The following is a 19,185-nucleotide window of genomic DNA, read 5'->3' on the forward strand; positions in this document are numbered from 1 at the left end:
AAGAAGCTGTTGACAACTTCTGCACCAGCATACATACAAATCCATCGTTCAAAAACTCTTTGGGTGTAAGTGAGGTTGAGTCAACGATTCCTATCGTTGGAATACGGGACAGAAAGCTGTCCCTAGGACTTTTGTAGGGACAACGGGACGTTACCGTATTTAACGGGACGTCTGGGAACCCTAGTCAAATATGACTCTAAAACTGCAGTGCCATATCAGAATATGCTATCTACGTTACGCAGAGGGAAAATATCAGAGCGCATGCGCAAAGATAGGAGCATCGTCACCTGGTGAGCGCGCATACGCTCCTGTTCACTCGAATAGCCTGTACGATAAAAAGAGAGGGGGTGGGGAGGAATAAAGAGAAAGGAATAGATAAATAGATGAAAGAGAAATAAACAGAGGTAACCATGGCAACGTGAGACCATCGATTGATTGATATGATTTATTTTACTTCGCTCTTCTGCCACTTTCGGTTCTTATAGATGTCATGATTCTGGTCCATGCGCCTCAGGTGGTGGGAAAACACTCTGAAGGGATTAAGTCAGAAGCTAGTAGTGTTGCCCACGGGACGAGACGGGACAGGCTTTTAAAAATTCGAGACGAGACGAGATTGACCATGTGTCATAAGACAAACGAATATTTTCGAGACGAGACAGCATTTCCACGAGACTCCACGAGACGAGACAGGCCAAAGTCTCGTCTCGTGGGCAACACTAGAAGCTAGATTTATGATAGCCCGGAGAAGTGTTTCCAACTTTCTTTTTAACTCTACGGATGTGAAAAATCAGGCGAAGAGAGTGCAAAGAGTGATAAACGTCCACTTCACGGACAGGAAGATTCATAAATAAAGGAATATGCAACTTCGGTCCGTCTGCTATTTTTAACTGAAATTGCATGGGAAGGAACGCTCAAGTCTTTCAGATAAAAATTAAGTTGGATATTCACGCCAGAAGATAAGTGTTGTAGCTGTTCCAGAAATACGAAGATAAGAGATGTAAAATTAGAAGTGTATATTTCTAGTACCAGTACCAAACAAATATGAGATTGGCATCTTCCATAGACAGTGGCGTGCTACGAATTTCGTACGGGGTGGAAATAAGGTTTGTATTTTTTCTTAGTCACATACGAGGGGGACACCCAAATGTCAACCTCACTTCCACTTAGTACACCTTGTAGTACATTTTGCAGACTAACGAGTCTCTTGTGTCTGGACCTGCAGCCAGGATAATCCATTGTTGTGTCCTCTCATCGTATCACCATTCTTCGCGATTGGTCAAAACTGGAAGAAAACGTACAATAACCAACTAATTCAATGAAATTCACATACAGGGTGTACCCGTACAACGTCGACAAACTTCTGCAGCGTGCAGGCACCAAGACAACTTTCCTTAATAACGTTTTGATCCTTGAAGGCTCGTTTCGATGCTACAAAACATTGAGAAACGGCATTTTCTCTCCTGTATGCGTCATAGATTCACGGTTGTCACCGACAAAAGCTTTAGAACGCTGCTGACAGCGTAACAATTGCAGGCAATAACCGGTATGTTGAATATGAAGACTTCTAGAAAACATACCGAACACTTATCTAATGTAAAATCATAGAATTGCAACATAAGGTATGGATGGTGACAAATGCATTACTTGAAACTGAGATGTTAAACCCAATGACTATGCTTAGTCGGTGTCTCTGCTGGCATGACGATGTCTCCAGAGCATATTATCGATATTAGTTTTATTATCTCACAGAAAAATAAGTGACAGTGGCAACTTTGAATTGAATCTGTGCCGTACGGTTGAATATATACAGGACATAAAAGTGACGTTTTTCTAGGGTTCGCAGCGAGTCCTTAACGCTACATGTTACGAAAGTCTGTAGATGTTGTACGGGGAGATCCAGTTTTTATCAGAAAGTCCCATTATTTTTGAGAGATCTACGCTGGCAAGAATTAAACTCGGATACAAATAAGACAAAATGAGTACAGTAGAATCCCGCCTTTAATTTCCGGGATTGTGCATTTTCCATTATACACTGAAGCTTTATGGTCCCACAAGAGTAAAATGTTATTAAAATTTCCCCAGATTTTTCCCTTTCAGGTTGGTGTGGTGGCATGAAAAACTAAGTATAAAACTGGTAAGCTTAATCTGAAGAATTTTTTAACATGTTTCAGTTTCAATGGCAATCAGAAAATATGTATACTACACTAATTCGTCGGATTGATAGATTTGTTGTTTTAAGTCCACTTTATGCACATTAAGGCTAATCGGGACTGGACCTACAGTTTAAAGTTGGATTCGAACCACTATGTGCCTCCACCGGGTATCGAACCCAGGACGCCTTGATTACAAGGCGGCGACGTTACCACTGCGCCATCGGGGACGCCACTAATTCGGTGGACATTGGAGGGTAGTTTCATTGGGTATCGAGCCCGGGACCCCTTGTAATGAAGGGGTCCCGGGTTCGATACCCAGTGGAGGTACATAGTGGTTCGGATCCCACTTTAAACTGTAGGTCCAGTCCCGATTAGCCTTACTGTGTACAAAGTGGACTTAAAACACCAACTCATTTGATTTGGTAGTTTAATTGGGAATTCTCATCATAGGACTCGATGCAGTGGAAAGTGTGCAAATGTAAATGGTAAAAATGGCTGTTTTATTGATTTGAGACACAGGAGAGTCTCTAATGATGTAATAATTAGTAATACAACTCTATGTTCTGAACTGTTAAGAGAAAATAAATTTTCATGTTAACACGTTTCTTAAAGCCATTCTCCAGGTTGAATGTACACAGAAACTCTCAATTGCAAGAATGCAAGGTTAATTTAATAGACTATCTTTATTATATTATTTCAACATGTTTTTTGATACCTACGGTGTTCTTAGCCGCAAATATTTGTAAAATTTCCTCTTTTATTGAGTGAGACTGCAAACTGTGTTTGGCATTTATTCATTTATTGTCGTTTACCGACTGAACATATACGCACATATACGCCAGACCTGATCTGAATCATCAGTGCACGCCAGACCTGGTTATTGAATGTTGTTGTACTAATTCTGTTATTGTGTTCGTGAATTATACACTTTCGTTTGTGTTGGAACTTCAGTCGTATTCTTTACTCCATTTCCTGGTTTACCGAAGAACAGAAAGAACCCAAAACACAACAAGTATAATAAAATACATTTATATCCGTGAACGTAGAGAACTGTTTCTTGTAAGTCCAATATTTTAATTACTAATTTTATCTTTGAATCTTCTTTTACATGTTACATATTATATGTTCAACATAAGTGGGACGTTGGTACTGTGATAAGCAAATAACTGAATATGAATTCCACCTTCAAATTTGAACACAGATAGCTTTCTGCACATATAATGAAGCTGGCAACAATGGAGAAACACGAACAATAGAGTTTATGTTGCCAATCAATCGCATAATTTGTACATGGCATAAAGACAAAGTCGTTTTCCGTTTAGGGAAACGGACCACCTCAATAAAATGATGTCTTACAGGTCATTCTGAAACCAAATTCTACCGGAAAATGCTCCCAGCGTTTCTGCAATCCAAACATCCTCAGTTGGGACAAAAATGAGCGGAAGGAATTGCTGATTCGGCTCCTGACACACCTTCGTTACATCTGCAACTAGGCCCAGAGACCCGAGTGCTAGAAAGAGAGACATGTCTACCAAAGGAGAAACGAAGGGTGCCGGTCTCAGGATGGGACCGGGCGCTTACAACATCTCAACCGTGAAGGACGAAACGACCAATATGATCAACATCGAACCTCAGCCAGGGTTCAGTAAGGACGTCACTTTCAGGATCAACAGGAGGCAAGAGACCCCAGGTGGACTGAAGACAGACCTCCTGGTCGAAATCAAGCCCTACACTCCACCCTTGCCCAGGCCCGACGTTCCGACCAAACCGGTTTTCTTCACCACCGAAGCGACTCAGTACAACCTGGCGGACATACCCAAACCTCCAGCCGCGAAGGGCAAAGGAAAAGGTAAAGGCAAGGGCAAGAAGGGAAAGAAGAAGTGAAAGGGAGAAGCCTATTGATGGCTGGCTTATGCTGTACTGCAGTATGTGTTGTGCGAGTGGCTGCAAAAAACTTTCCTTTCTCTGCCAGCGAATGTAACAAGGTGATAAGCTATGTAAAAAATGATGAAATTTTCTGACCCACACCAACACTGCAGTGTTCCAAAACTAAATAAATATGCCATGCACTAAATGTTCGGTGTTCTTCATTTCTTGCTCTTGTCGGTTCGCAAAAACCTAAATTTTCAATGAAATGTCGGTAGTAAATGTCTAAACTCTGTCCATGGAATCTCTGGAGGAAGCGAACGGAAACAAACTTGCGCAGAGGGCAAGAAACAGCAAATTTTATTGTGAGAATGCAAAATATAAACGTGTTCAAAGAGTTCCACGGAATTATTCAGTCAATATTTCATTTTAGTATACGATGGAGCACACATTGTAATCAATAATGTGTAACGAACGTGAGATTTGAAGGTTTCATATTTGTAAGAAGTTAAGATTTTTAAAATGTTTGTTACTTCAAATAATGTGCAAGTTGTCACAGACAATTATAGTTAGTCTGATACAGTTGTAGTTGGAACTTTTATATATGTTCATAAATACGTCAAAATCTGTTCGCGTTGACGTCACTTTCTCATCTCAGCAGAGGAAGTGGACCCACCTGAATGTTTCTCACCTGACGACAGACTGATTTTGGAAAACAGGTGAAGGGGAAGAATCAATAAGAACTTGGAAACGGAGAGAATTCAAGTATAGATTTTGGGGTTTTCGAGTTTTCTTCTTGCCGATAAGTTGAAAGTAAGCAATTAATTATGTACCTCGACTTTCGCTATATGTGAGGGAATTGTCCAACGTTAGTATTGAATGTTCTAGTGTTTTATTGGTAAGTTATTATGAAATATACGCTATTATAAAACTGCGTTTTAACTTTGAAACAGTGTTGTGTTTCTTTTCTACCCAGCAAGCCCTGATGATTTGCAAATATTCTCATGTTCCCGACTAAAGGAGTAGCGGACTAACTTTGTGACGACTGGTGTACAACCGGGGTGGACGTTGCAAATGATTGCTCCTTTGTCGCAGTGATAGACCTAAAATAATTTTGTTGTTACAAAATTTAGCAACTTTTCTAAACCTTACAAGGCTTTATTCTATGTAACAATTTGTATTCATGAGAATAACACACATTTTTTTGCACTAAAATGCGAAAACTAACACCGAATTGCAGAATGAAATAACATAGTTACTTTTAATGCGGATACTAAAACGAAAGTTTACATTGTTAGTGATAGGTCGTTGAAATAACTACAGCATAAATATTTGAATTGAAATTTAGCGAAGCCCAGCATTTAATACAGGAAAAGGCGAACTTCGTACAGGTGGATCCGTTCTGGATATTTAACAACCTTCATTGAATGACGTCAGGTGAAGGCCTTTAACATTCTAAACAATAAAAACATTTAGTATTCTTTTTAAAAAATAGAGTTCGGAAAAGTTACTTTGAAATTTAACCGAACGTGCCTGTGTATGTGTGTAAGATATCGCCCCAAACAAGTTGAAAATGATTTCGCGCTCTGCAAAGACGGTTATGTTTTAAAATACTTCATGTCAATAGTGTGGATATCATTTCTGTTATTATAGCCTACTTAAAGGAGGAGAGAAATCGAATCTTTTTCAGCAAACACCTTGTCAAAACTAAATAACAGTTGTCACAGTAAAATATTCTCATTTAATTGTTATTCTACACTTTGTACACTGTTGGTTATCAGTGGCAACAAGTTTCCATCCTTTCCGGTCCGCCTCCACTACATAGCTAATTGATCTCAACAAGGAGCCGGATAAATTGCGCATTCTACTCAAAATAGCAAACAAACTGAAATTACCTTACTCGTTTACCCAGTGTTCAGTTTCCTAAATAAGCCCACTGAACATCTCCGAGTTCTGTTGACAAAACCTTAATGGATTTTTATTCACGTGATGGATGTGCGAGTTAACGTCGAAAATGGAATGTTGACGATCAAACTTGTTTGGTCACAGGTTTGATTTAGCGAGCAGTTTCGGGAGCATTTTGTATTGACTGTTTATCTTGGTCTCTCAAGATAAAAGCAAAAAACTAATGTTTCAAAGCAGCTACAGTGTTATTACAGCAATTTTCGTATCTTGATACAGGACGGAAAACAAATTCGTTACAAACCTGTAAAATTTGGGGCAAGTGTGCTTGTTTAACGACAGTTTCGTCCTCCTCACGGTATTTACGATCGCAATATGACAAGTTTGTTCTTTGCTTGCGTTCGATTGGTTGAAGTTATTTTTAAACCTGCTTCTTCATTGGATCAAGCGTGATATGGGGCAGATTTAGGCCTATTCTATGTCTCGGGAATCACTGGAGCAGTCTGCGCAAGAAGTTACTCCAGAAACTTCGACCAATGAAAGCTTAACGCCCACTAAGAGATGGGGAAACGCGTATAAACTTGGCAACAGAACTTCTGTTATCTGCTTCTATTGAAATCAAATGGTGTAACGCCCACTACAGCGAAACGCGCGGAACCGAAGCGCGATATTTCCGTGCCACATGTCTGCAGGTTTCTAGACAGGAAAATTTCCGTTGGTCGCACCTCCAAATGCCCTCTCGTGTAATTCCGCGTCTCTTCGTTTAGCTCCGGCAAACGTCATGCTCGCCCCGCTGTAGACGAGCATGGAAAATGTTACGGGTTCGACGCGTTTCCGTCGTTTCAGTGGGGGATAACCTGAACGCGTACCAGGGAACAGGATTGCGCGTAGGTGCAAAAACGACTGCGGCTACCAGCTGTTTGCATCAGCGTATACTGCTTCGCACCGCCCACTCGCTTTCTCCCCTTCCCTACTGTTGTGCGCGGCTTTGCTCCAGAGATCCCTGGCATAGAGCATAGGCGCAGCAGGGCATTTGGGGCGGAAAAATTATCGTTTAATGCGATCAGGGCGCATCCATTCGCTTCAATTTATTTTTGTTATTATTGTTATTAGATTTGCAGTAAGTTTTGAATGGCGTGGTGGTAATCGTTACATTGTAATCAAGGGATTCTGGGTTCGATACTCGGTTGAGGCTCATAGTGGATCGGATCCTACTATAAACTACAGGTCCAGTCCCGATTATCGTATCTGTGCATAAAGCGACCTGAAAAATAACACGAGTTTGGATCTTTCCGTAAGTCCGCTAAGTTCACGAATTGAAACCACCACGCATACTTTCGAATGAATGAAAGTAACCTATCTCTAGAAATGTTGGAATAATATATAAAACATGTGTTGTTCACATTTCAATATCCTGTCCTTTGAGTCTTGCCAATGTAATCGGACAGCCTTATTCACGAACATTTTTACACCCTCGGCGAAAATATCCTAGGCAGATTTAACCCCCCTCCCCCCCCCGGTAAATATATACTAGGGCATTACCCACAAGTAAAACGATAAGTTTTTATTATCTCCTGTCCTGAATGCCGGTATAAAATGTTCCCGAATACGTGCACCCCTTCATCAAAAGCTCGTTATTACGCTTTTGTGGCGAAGGGGGGAAGGGTAAAAATATTCGGGATATGTTTATCATCAACAGAAAATAAGCATTGATGTTTTCCTGGAAGTTCACATGTCATCAAAGTTTCAAGTAGACAATGCAAGTTCAGGTGGTTCAACATGAAAGGATGATTTACGCTAAATTTTCCTAATCTGAAGATTGTTCCTTTCACACACCTCAAGCATTCAAATTAAGTCTGTTAATTCTTCTTCCCAGAGGTGGGAATTCTAATCAAAATAGTAAATCGTGGAATTAATTCAATGAATATCAACAAGCCATATAAATTATTCGTGCCTACTTTCATTCATTCATTGAATGACGTTCAAATATTGACACTTCGACTACAAGGAGAGATTGTCACGAAGTTCTAGCACCGATCGACAGATGGCGGCAGCAGTTCTCTCATGTAGAGCCATCTTCTGTGCGAAGCTTGAACTATGTATCCAAGAGCAGTCTCGCGTTGCGTCACTCCAGTAATTAATTGTTCATTGAATGAATAATATTAAAACAAAATAATTACTTTACATTTTATACAATATACAGGTCAAAACGCAGATTAAAAAATTACAAATTTTCATGTTTCTTAGTCATGACCTGTATACGAGGGTTGGAGCATAAGTCATGGCAACTATTTTTTTTCTTTTGCTAGAAAGCAGGACCGGCAGAAGAGGACACTGTATGAGACAGAACAATGTATGAACAATGCAGGTCATGTGAACGAGGGGTTGATAGAGAAGTACCAAAAAAATATTTTTATAACGTATCTTTCTACACGCATGTATTAGTTACCAGGCTACATTGGCAGTACAAAAACAAAACGAAAGAAAAGAAAGTCAAAGCAACTAGAATACGTGTTTTGGACACTCTGGGGGACTACTTTGGGGGTTCATATGGCGCTTTGTGTGCGGCTCTTTTGTTTTTTTTTTCTATACAGCGTCCTCTTCCATTTGTATATTTCGAATTTTTGTACCGGTTCCACATTCTCGTGACTTATACCCCAATCGTCGTATATTTGTCCACTGTTGCTGCAGAACCAAGCATTTTTAAATCTTCTTGTGAAAATTTCAATACAATTTCGCGATCATGACTGTTAATGAAATATTCTGGAGAATAAGAGCGGGAGCTTCCAAAAAAAATAGCTCTAATACGGAAGTTACCGTAAATATGAGAGAATTGATCACCCTAGCGCGCTCACATAACTTTTCTACAATAATACTACAAGCGTAAACACATCATTTATTTGAAGTGTTTTATTTTCTCTTTCTGTGGATTACAAGCGATAAACTGGTCGAGTGAAGATTTATTGCTGCCTGCCCTTACCATGTAACAGGAATGATTAGACGAAATAAAACTTATCGCTCTGAGTCAATATGGAAGATATTCTGCATGTAAACAACACTTAGGATGGAAGCAGACAAGTTTATGTAAACTTTGATATTCTTATCATTTCCCCACAATTCGTTGATAGGAGTCGTTCACGAAAGGGAAGTGAGTGTTCCATTCGATCGTGTGTGGACTAATTTACACAGGCTGCACACACGTGAGTACAATAATTTAATTATGGACAGGGCCGGCCCTAGGTGGATGCGGGGCCTGGGGCATACAATTTTCACAGGGCCTATAATCAAAATTTATGATTTTTTCCTTAGTCTGAAGTACAGGTGTCTTATTATCACTACCTTCGATTCATTTGAGGAAAACTTCCGGGGGGAATACAGGCTGATGTGACCGCGCAGTGGAGCGTACATAGAGAGTCCTATGCGTCTAGAGAATATTCATTAAAAATAAAGATTTTAAAATTACTACCAGAATGCTTCAAGGAAAACTGATAAATATATATATTAACATGACTTTTATTCCCCTTCTTGTGAACAAAACGCAAAATACAAGGGTTGGATAAAAAGTAATGGCAACACTGGTATAATTGGTACTTGACTGTATTGGCAGAGGAGCACGTGTTAGATTCCTTCAAAGTAATCGCCCCTCATCTCTACGACCTTCTGTCACACGTATGGAAGGCGTCGTACACCGTCAGCGCGTCCATCTCTGTCGATGTCCCGCAGTGACCGCCCTATAGCACGTATGATGGCTTCGCGCGTGTCGTAGTGCTTCCCGCCCAGTGGTTCCTTCATTTTGACAAAACGGTCGTAATCACACGGTCTCATACCGGTGAATACGGCGGATGTTCCAGTACCTCCCACTACCAGTTATGCAGGAGCGCCGTCACATTGTTCGCAGTGTGACACCTTGCATTGTCAAGCAGAATGATGGGACACCGTGCCGTCGCTTCCTTCTTAATACGAGACGAAGGTGGTGTTGCAAGAAGGTGCAGAAGTAGGCTGGGTTGACCGTCTGCCTGAGAGACGTTGTTCTTCTTGCCTAAACATATTGTTAGGGCGCTTGCACTCTCGTCCTCTGCTTCAGAGCACTGCTGTTTTTGACTGAATAACATACAATCGCTCCCACTCACTATACTTCCTCGTCTGACATTCCTTTATCAGCCACGAAACGCTTGTGGCGCTGTGACTCACCCCTTTCACGGGACAGCAGTGTTGCCATTACTTTTTATCCAACCCTTGTATATAATAATGGTAACAGAAATTCTTTGGAACCCTTCTCCAGTTCCATTAAACACACAGACTAACTCTACTGTTTTAATACAAATTAGATCTAACGAATTCTACTTTACATGAATGGCGTTAGTGTACAGTGGTGGAAAAAAGTTCTTCCCCATAAGACTTTAATGGCAGTAAATAATCCCGGAAAAGTAGGCAACACACATCGGGTGATTCTGTCTGTCTCAAGAGCAACTCGTCTTTCATGCAATAGCCAACAGACACAGGAAATGTAGGAAAGTCACGTGACTTGTCAGGTGGAATGTTGTTCGTCAGAAAATCGACTGTTCTCAAGCCAAGTCGCAGAAGCGACAAGAGCTACACGTTACATATCCGAAAATGATTCGCCCAAAAGCGTTGAACGAAACGCTAAAATAATTATTGCCTTAATTACAAAGGCTACTATACTATATGTGCCGCAGTAGCTCGGTCGTTAGGGCGTTTGATTACCATGCGAGAGATCTGAGTTCGATCCCCGACTGGGGAGAATTGGAATTTTGTCCAACTGTTCAAGTGGCTCGCGCGCCAACCCAGCGTCGTACAAAGTGGGTACCTGTAGGAAACTCAAGGGTGATGGGGTTAAAGGCGGCCAGGGGCGTGGTGCTGATCACATTATCCCCACCTTCGGTCGTAACAAGAAAGTGTGGGGCCCTAACTCCACACCCCCTACGTGCCTTCATGACTTGGTGCAAAGCACAAGGTAGCACTTTGCATTTCCATTTACTATACGTCAGATTTAATCGGAACAAAACTTTCTAATCTCTACGTGGACTTTCTTCCAAGTTCCGTAGGGATGTAAATACGTAGTAGCAAAGTAATGTGTAGGAACATAGTGGTTCGGATCCCACTTTAAACTGTAGATGCATTCCCGATTAGTCTTACTTTGCATAAAGTGGTCTTAAGACACCAAATGAACCAACCAACACAATTCCGTTATTGTCCATATTATCGAATCCAGAACCTTCGTCGCGAATAACATAAGCAGAAAGATAATGTGAAATTACCGAACACAAACAGAACCTAAAACCTACAACGGATAGATTGGATTAAGTCGACGATACAGCACGCGTTCTGGAATGAAGAAGAATACTAAAGTTGAAGGACCTCGATACACACGCACTTTTCTTCTCCTCAATGGTAAGCTATACTTCTTGCAGAGAAGCCTTTACTTATGCCTACAAGGCCGCGACGAGAAAGTCTTCTACATTGCAATGGCGGGACCAAACATACGTCGAGTTTGACATGAAAGGTGTGTTCCTCCTTATTTCGTACGTCATTGATAACAGGAACACGGGCCTCGTCTGCTAACCCTAGTTTCGTAGAGCAGACGCCTGTCCGCCACCCTTTGGTTCAGTGACCTTCGCTCGTAGTTAGCAAGAGTGAATGACTCACCAGATACCTGTCACCTGTGACCTTATACAATAGATATTTCGTAGGCGTCTGTAAGTATTTTTTCAACTGCAGTTATATCAGTTAATGTTCGAATAGCTTTCCTAATGGTTACGTTATTTATAAATTATTTCTCGAGAGTGAGCTTTCTATCTATTTGCACGGGGGGGGGGTCTGCATGTATTTTTTTTCCTGAAACAAGAAGAAATTCGAAGACGCAAAATGAGTCGTATAAGAGTAGTTAACAAAAAGAAAGAAGAAAACGAAAATGTAAATGTTGAAAAATTATTGTAGAGATCGAGTGAATAACATTTTGTCACGGGGCCTCCTTGATGGCGTGGTGATAATGTCGTCACCTTATAATCAAGGGATCCCGGGTTCGATACACGGTGGAGACAAGTAGTGGTTCGTATCCCATTTAAAACTGAAGGTCCAGTCCCGAGTAGTTTATCTGTGCACAAAACTAAAACTAAAATCATAAATTGTCACAGTGTAAGAAAATTTCATGTTCAACCACATACGAAACAAAAAAATAATAATTTATTCCATGTTGTAATTCACATCTGTTGCATCTAACCAACACAATTATGGATGGAACGTGCCACCACTCGTAACTCCAGGGTATGGAGATCCGAATTGGCAACACACCGCTCCTTGCTCCGGCTGGTCAGTTGGAAGCACCAGTTCTCACCCAGGGATCGGGATTAAGGCGATGCACATTCCTCCAGGAAGGAAACCACCGAATTGCGACACGTGACAGTAAATACAATTCAAATACTTTATAATTAAAATGTCCAAAATCTTTAATCACGAATCGCGCGCGTACATACTCATTCGCACAAGTTAAAATTATATTTTGTTGGGTCATGCACGCTCGTAGGCAGTGATAAGCAACTTATTTAACACGAGAGTCCGTGCATCGCCTTCACAGTTAATAGCAAGACCTCAACTGCTACCTCAAGCGCGAGGCGCAGCATAACAGATTGTTCTAACTTACAATCATACAAACTCATAACATAAAATAACACAAGAAAAACTGATAATTTATATAACACATCAATGTTAATTAGCGATAGTAAGCTAAAGTTCAGGTTGGCAACAATTAAAAATGCCAACGTGGAAGATTTTACATCGCCAAAAATACGTAGCGTGGTTCCCCAACTCCTAACATAAACAGCTAATAGGAAAACGATATTTTATTGAAAACAAGGGAGAAATACTTTTCTATAATATTACAATATTAAACTATATAGAAATAACTAAACTGATTTTACCAAATAATTCATATTTGCCCTTGCAATAAAAAATGATTAAATAAAGATTTAGTTTATAACGAAGACAAATTACTTCAATCTTGTACATTGTTGAACAAAAATCAATATTAAGAAGAAATGTATTTAACTTGTGCTTAAACAACAAAATTTGCGTGAAAGATAGAAATAATCCTAGCCATTTTGTATTTGAAAAACAATGAAAACGTTGCATATATAATTTGGGATAATTATTAGCCTATGAATTCTGAATAAATGTTGCAAAAATACGCGAATAATATTATAACATAAGATAAAACGTAAATATATACATGAATTATGAAAACAATTAAGTATAAATAATGTAATCCCAAGTTCTTAACTTGAAAGGATACGAATAAGATAAATGCCAATATACGACGGAAATCTGCCTAACATAGTTTAGTTCTTCGTCTGAGGAAGACACTGATACAGGGTTGAAAGGTTACCTGTTAAGTGTTTTTGATCTTAATAAACTGCCTATGTCAGCAACTTAGTGTTTTTACAAATAACTAGTGTCCAAACTATTAACAAATGTATGTGTCGACACATAATTAATTTTCAACATTTGTTTTGAATTTTCACATTACGTAATCTATAACTTTCTTTCGTTCCGTAACAAATTTCCGGAAAGAATCTCAAGAGTCTGACCTTGAGTCACTGTTAGGTAGAGGAGGAAATAAACACGTGCACGTATGTACACGCAACGGCGAAAGAAATAGTAGGCGAATTGTACACCACCATTTTCATTTGGTTTGAATTACACAATGTGATGACTAGGGCTCGGATGTTGAGGAAATATCCTTTTTTCTTCCTAGTGTCCGAAGACGAAGCCGAACATAATATATGTTCATTTTGGGTCATTGTAGGCCACAAAAAGGTGGGTTTTATTTCTCCTTTTTTGCCTTTTCGGCGTTTTTTGGCTTATTGGTATTTTTTTTAGCCTTTTATTTAGATCTTAACGGCTTTTTTTTTGCAACTTCACCTTCTTTCGACTACGTTTTTATTGCCCATTCTCAATTCGAATCATTATCAGTTCATCACCTCTTAAACGTCCTTTCTGTAGTAAAGAAATAATATATATATATATATATATATATATATATATATATATACAAGGTGTACAACTTTGCTTTCGCCGTTTTCCCCCAAAAATATGACGCTGTAATGAAAAACATTGCTTACCAAGGCATTATTCAAAGTATTGTCCATCGCTGGCCACTACTTTCTCCCATCTTTCGGGCAGCTTACGAATGCCGCGTCTAAAAAATTGTTCATCTTTGGAGGCGATCCACGAATCGATCCACTTTTTGACTTCTTCATAAGATCGGAAATGTTGGTCAGACAGTTCATGAGCCATTGATGATAATCAGGTGATAATCAGAGGGAGCGATGTCTGGAGAATAAGGCGGGTGGGGTAGGACGTCCCATCTTAATGTTTCCAAGTACGTTTTCACCACTTTGGCAACGTGGGGTCGTCCGTTGTCATGCTGCAAAATCACTTTGTCGTGCCTCTCGCTGTATTGCGGCCGTTTGTCCTTCAATGCTCGGCTCAAACGCATTAATTGCGTTCGATAACGAGCACCTGTGATTGTTTCACTTGGTTTTCTGCATCTTCGAAAACTTTCTGTCTGCCACCACTATGCCGGTCTTCGACGTTAAAGTCACCGTTCTTGAAGCGTTGAAACCACTCACGAGAGGTTTTCTCACTTATAGCGTCCTCCCCATACGTAGTGGAGAGCATTCGACGAGCCTCAGCCGCAGTTTTCTTCATATTGAAACAAAAAAGTAGAACCTCCTGCAAATGGCGAGAATTTGGCTCGTACACTGACATTTTCAATCGCGAACAACTTCACGATGCACACACCACTCGACTAATGTTTGAATGGGGTTATCTTGACAGAGGTCCAAGCTAACTGCGTGACGTCTGCGATCTGCTTCTTTCGACCGCTACTTCCTGTTGTTGCCACCTGTCGGAAAACGGCGGAAGCAAAGTTGTACACCTTGTATATATACCCAACTGAGATAAGGTTTCCGAAGTCCTATTTCTGTAACCCTAGTGTGGTTAGGCCAAATATAATTCTTCAAATATGATTTTTCAAATTATGTTAATCTAAAAAATATATAATGTCTGAAAGAAGATGCATTTCATTCATATTGTTTTTTCGCAGTGTGTGTTCCATACCACCAGAATTTTGTATTTTCTTTATTCATTAAATATGTAATTAAAACTGAAGTTATTAATTAATTTGGATCACATTTATACGTCGTTTTTTCAGTTTTTATGTCCTTTTCTTGATATTTTTAGGTCTTTTTATGGGTCTTTTTCTTGGCAATTTATAGGTCTTCTGAGCCCTAGTGATAACAATGAATTGAAATAAAGGCACCAATAAGCAGAGAACAATGCCTGCTTCGAACCAACATAGTTTCATTCCTTAAAACAACGCAGGATGTAGAATGGAAAAGTAATGAAAATAGCGGTGGACAATTTGTCTACCATTATCTTTGCCGTTGACTGTACAACAGACTACTACACAGATAAGATACAAACAAACTAGTTCTGACACGTTTTGGGTAGCACGCCGATAAGAAAAAAAAGTTTAATCGTGAAGTCGAGAAAATACACTTTCAACTGGCTTACATGAGCATGACATATTTTCTTATTTACATTTTACAACAAAACACTATTACCACCTAGAAATTTTACTATCTTATAAGGTCCAGCATATTTCAGGCTCAATGATTTTGTTATATATTGTGCTAGACTAGAGATTTTATGCGTCTCTACTAAAACTAAGTCACCTACAGAAAATCTTATGTCTGCAATTTTTTTAATACATTTTGTCTCGCTTATGCCACATTTTAGCCATATTTTCTATCGAAAGTTCCAATTTATTTATTAAATCTTGTTTTCAAGATATTCATCCGACAAGAGAAATTGCCACTTAACTTCTAGAGAACTTCCTACCCAAAAATAATTCGGCAGGAGACATCTTTAAGGTTTCTTGATATACTGAATTGATACTAAAGACAATTTCCTGTAAAACACTTGACCATTTCTCTTGTCGGTTGTGTATATAGGTTCGCAGTTAGTGTTGCCCACGAGACGAGACGAGACTGACCACCTGTCTCGTCTCGTTTTCGAGACGAGACACGGGACGGGACGAGACGGCTCGTGAAAAGTCTCGTCTCATCTCGTCTCGAAAGTCTCGGAAAAAAAAATACAAACAAAATAATTAATCAGTTGCGAATATTTATTTACTCGGAGTAAAGGATATTCTTTGGAAACCCAAATCAACGTCTATTACATAAAAAAAGGCTATCTTATTTAGTTTTTATACTCTTCCGAAATCCAGTATTACTTCCATTTTTCAATGTATTCAAGCTGAGTAATTTTAAGCTGTAATAGTACTCCAGATAGAAGTACTTTGCTAAAATACCGATTCAGATATCTATCTGTATAAAAATATTGTGAGAGAGAAGTATTCTCCATAATTTCTTTGAATCGAAAATTTATGAAAAATATTGTAAACCTTACGAAAATTACGCAAATTGCAGGCTTTGTTTGCTTTTCCATAGTAACGAAATTTATTATTTGTTTATCCTTAAAACATCTTAAATACAGAGTGTTCCGTTCAAATATCCCTAATTTCAATTAATTACTGTGAACGAAGTACGATGAATTTTGAAATAACTGTAACACCAAATGAAAGGCCAGATCTTCAAGTTTTGTTTTCATGACTTGAAGTTGTCCGTTTGCTCACCACGCAGCGCCACGGTGGCATAAATAAAAATGGCGACGGTTCAACAACGCGCGCAGGCAGTGGTGTGGTATGCTGAGACAAAATCTGTGATTGCAACGCAACGAAATTTGAGACGAGTGTACGGAGGAGTTGCACCTGATGCTAAATCAATTAGGCTGCGGTTTAGTAAGTTTCTAGCAACCGGCAGTGTCCTAAAACAATCTGGTGGAGCTCGGCGTCGTGTGTCGGAGGAAAAGGTGGAAAAAATTCGAGAGGGGTTTCAGAGAAGCCCGAGTAAATCCATCCGCCAGGCATCTAGGCAATTCGAGTGTTTGCGACTCCAGTGAATAACATCCCAGAGTTACGAACCCGCATACGTGATACGATTGCAACAGTAACAGGGGACATGTTGGAGAGAACATGGCAAGAAGTTGAATACTGACTGGATATTGTTTGTGCTACCCAGTGGCGTATACGGAGTCAAAGGTCTGGATTATCTAACTATGTCACAAAGTCCTAGGCTATGAATAGAAATAAGTTTACCAACACCTAAGAAATCAAGTTGCCAATTGAAGGTCAGTAAAGCCTGCGAATGGTAAAACTGTCATAAAATTAACAACAATAACAGCGGCGCAGCGTAGCGACCATTTTATTTTCGGAAAGGATTTGCGTTTCTAGAAACTCCTCTATCCCTCTCCGGTAGTCGAGGCATCAACCCATCTCATGGTAGGTAAAGAAAATCCAACGACTGTTTACAAGTGGTAACTTACATCCGATCGGCAGGAAATTTGAACACCAGACCTTGAATATAGTAGTTACTGTTTTTAATATACGAAGATAAAAAGATACGGGTTCGTCTAGAGAACAATCCAATCAACGTTCGTCTAATATCACTAAGGTAGCCAGGCTAGGACTTAGAGCAGTGCGGGCAATCCTCAACATTTTATTCTTGGTATCCTGAGATCCAGGCCAACCAGATTAAACAAACCCTTCAATTACCCCAACTTACGAGGTATTTATACTCAAGTTCTCAGCCTGGAACCCCTGTCCTTTAGTAATTTCAAGATTCTGAAATATTACATGCAGATATTCTGAAAAAAACACAGTTTCATGTCATGCAATGTACAAAGAGAAATGGCATTCCTTTAAATTAACAGTTCCTGTCGCAACGTTTCACACAGCTGTAGGATAACATGTCACACAAGCCTGCATTCAATCAAGCGACACGGATATTTCACGTCGTCTAAAGCAAAATATTTCACTGTGCATGCGCGAACAGCAGGCCAGGGCGACACGATTCACGGTATGAAAAAGAACTCAGTCCGAGGGACACACAAGCAACAGACAACACAAGCTGAATGGTTGGTTGCATTTATTACTGACAGCCAGTTACTAAGAGACACGTGTCGCTTGTCGCGTGTTGCTTCGATATGAAGTCTCACTAAAAGTAACCACCTTTAGAAGCACTGTATGAATAATTAGTAGGTAAACAGCAGTGAAATCCATGAAATATCAATCTGGAAATTTTGTTTCACAGGTACCTGTCATAGAGTAATGTTTACGCTGTAAATATATTTTCTTAGCTCCATCATTGGAGACATCTGTGCTCAAAATTTTGAAAAAGATAATCAAGAAACGATCGAAGAGCTATAACACTAATTCAGCCGAAATACTCTGATATTACATAACTTCCCTAACAAAAAAATCCAAAACTTTGAATTTTGGTCAAAATCAAAATATTGAAAATATATACGAAACATACAATGTAGCTTGAAATGTACTGAAAACAATGTTTTTTACCTAAGCTATCATTTTTCTTAGATGAGTTATCATAATTACCGCAACTGTCTACAAAGGCTAAAAATACCGCAAATCATAAGTCAAACATCGGCATTGCATAGGAACTTTTTCTTTAGGCAAGAGGGGGGAAACACATTTTTCCTGTCTTTTTTCCGCGTAAAATTCACTTGATGTTTCTGCATTCTTTTTATACTCGATTTGAATGTTTCAAGAGAGTCGGGAACTTCACTCATTATAAGAAATTTCTCGGAATAGCTAGGCAACAGTCTTTCGACCAACAAGGCATCTGTCCACGAAACTTGCAAAACTCGGGCTGTTCTTAATCTAGTTTCTAAGAATTCTATTGGGTCTTCCCAATTATTCTGCCTGTGCAATACATAGTTCGTAATGAGTAGAGTCCAGATTTGTAAGCGAAATGCATATTCTTTTCCAGACTTCTAATGGTAAGGAGAAAGGTTATACTTCGTATTATGATGAGCTATTTAACTAAGGTTGAAAGTGCTTATCAATGCTTATTTCTGGAGGAAACGGTTATGCTTGCTTATTTTACGATTTTGGTTTAAAATAGCATATTTTACACAAATCTGTCATATTTCAATCCTATTTCAATCACACAACGGCATTGGGATGACGAGATCAATGCTTCTAAATATCCGCACGGGAGAAACGGCATCCAAGAAAAGATACAGTACATCCAAAATCATTTTTCAAAATTACCTGATATTATAACACAGTTGAAAGCTCGAAATAATCCAATGCAACATTCGC

General features: G+C 39.4%; 1 protein-coding gene across 1 annotated transcript in view; it reads left to right on the forward strand.

The window, feature by feature from the left end:
• Positions 1-8,989: 8,989 nt before the first annotated feature.
• The window catches only part of LOC145991491 (transmembrane 6 superfamily member 1-like), a 36,786-nt gene continuing 26,590 nt past the window's right edge, over positions 8,990-19,185 (forward strand). The window contains exon 1 of the mRNA XM_083127507.1: positions 8,990-9,121. The gene's annotated coding sequence lies outside the window, so the exon portion shown is untranslated. The remainder of the gene's footprint in view (positions 9,122-19,185) is intronic.

The sequence above is a fragment of the Lepisma saccharinum genome, chromosome 8 (genome assembly GCF_977018435.1).
Source record: "Lepisma saccharinum chromosome 8, izLepSacc3.1, whole genome shotgun sequence".
NCBI lineage: Eukaryota > Metazoa > Arthropoda > Insecta > Zygentoma > Lepismatidae > Lepisma > Lepisma saccharinum.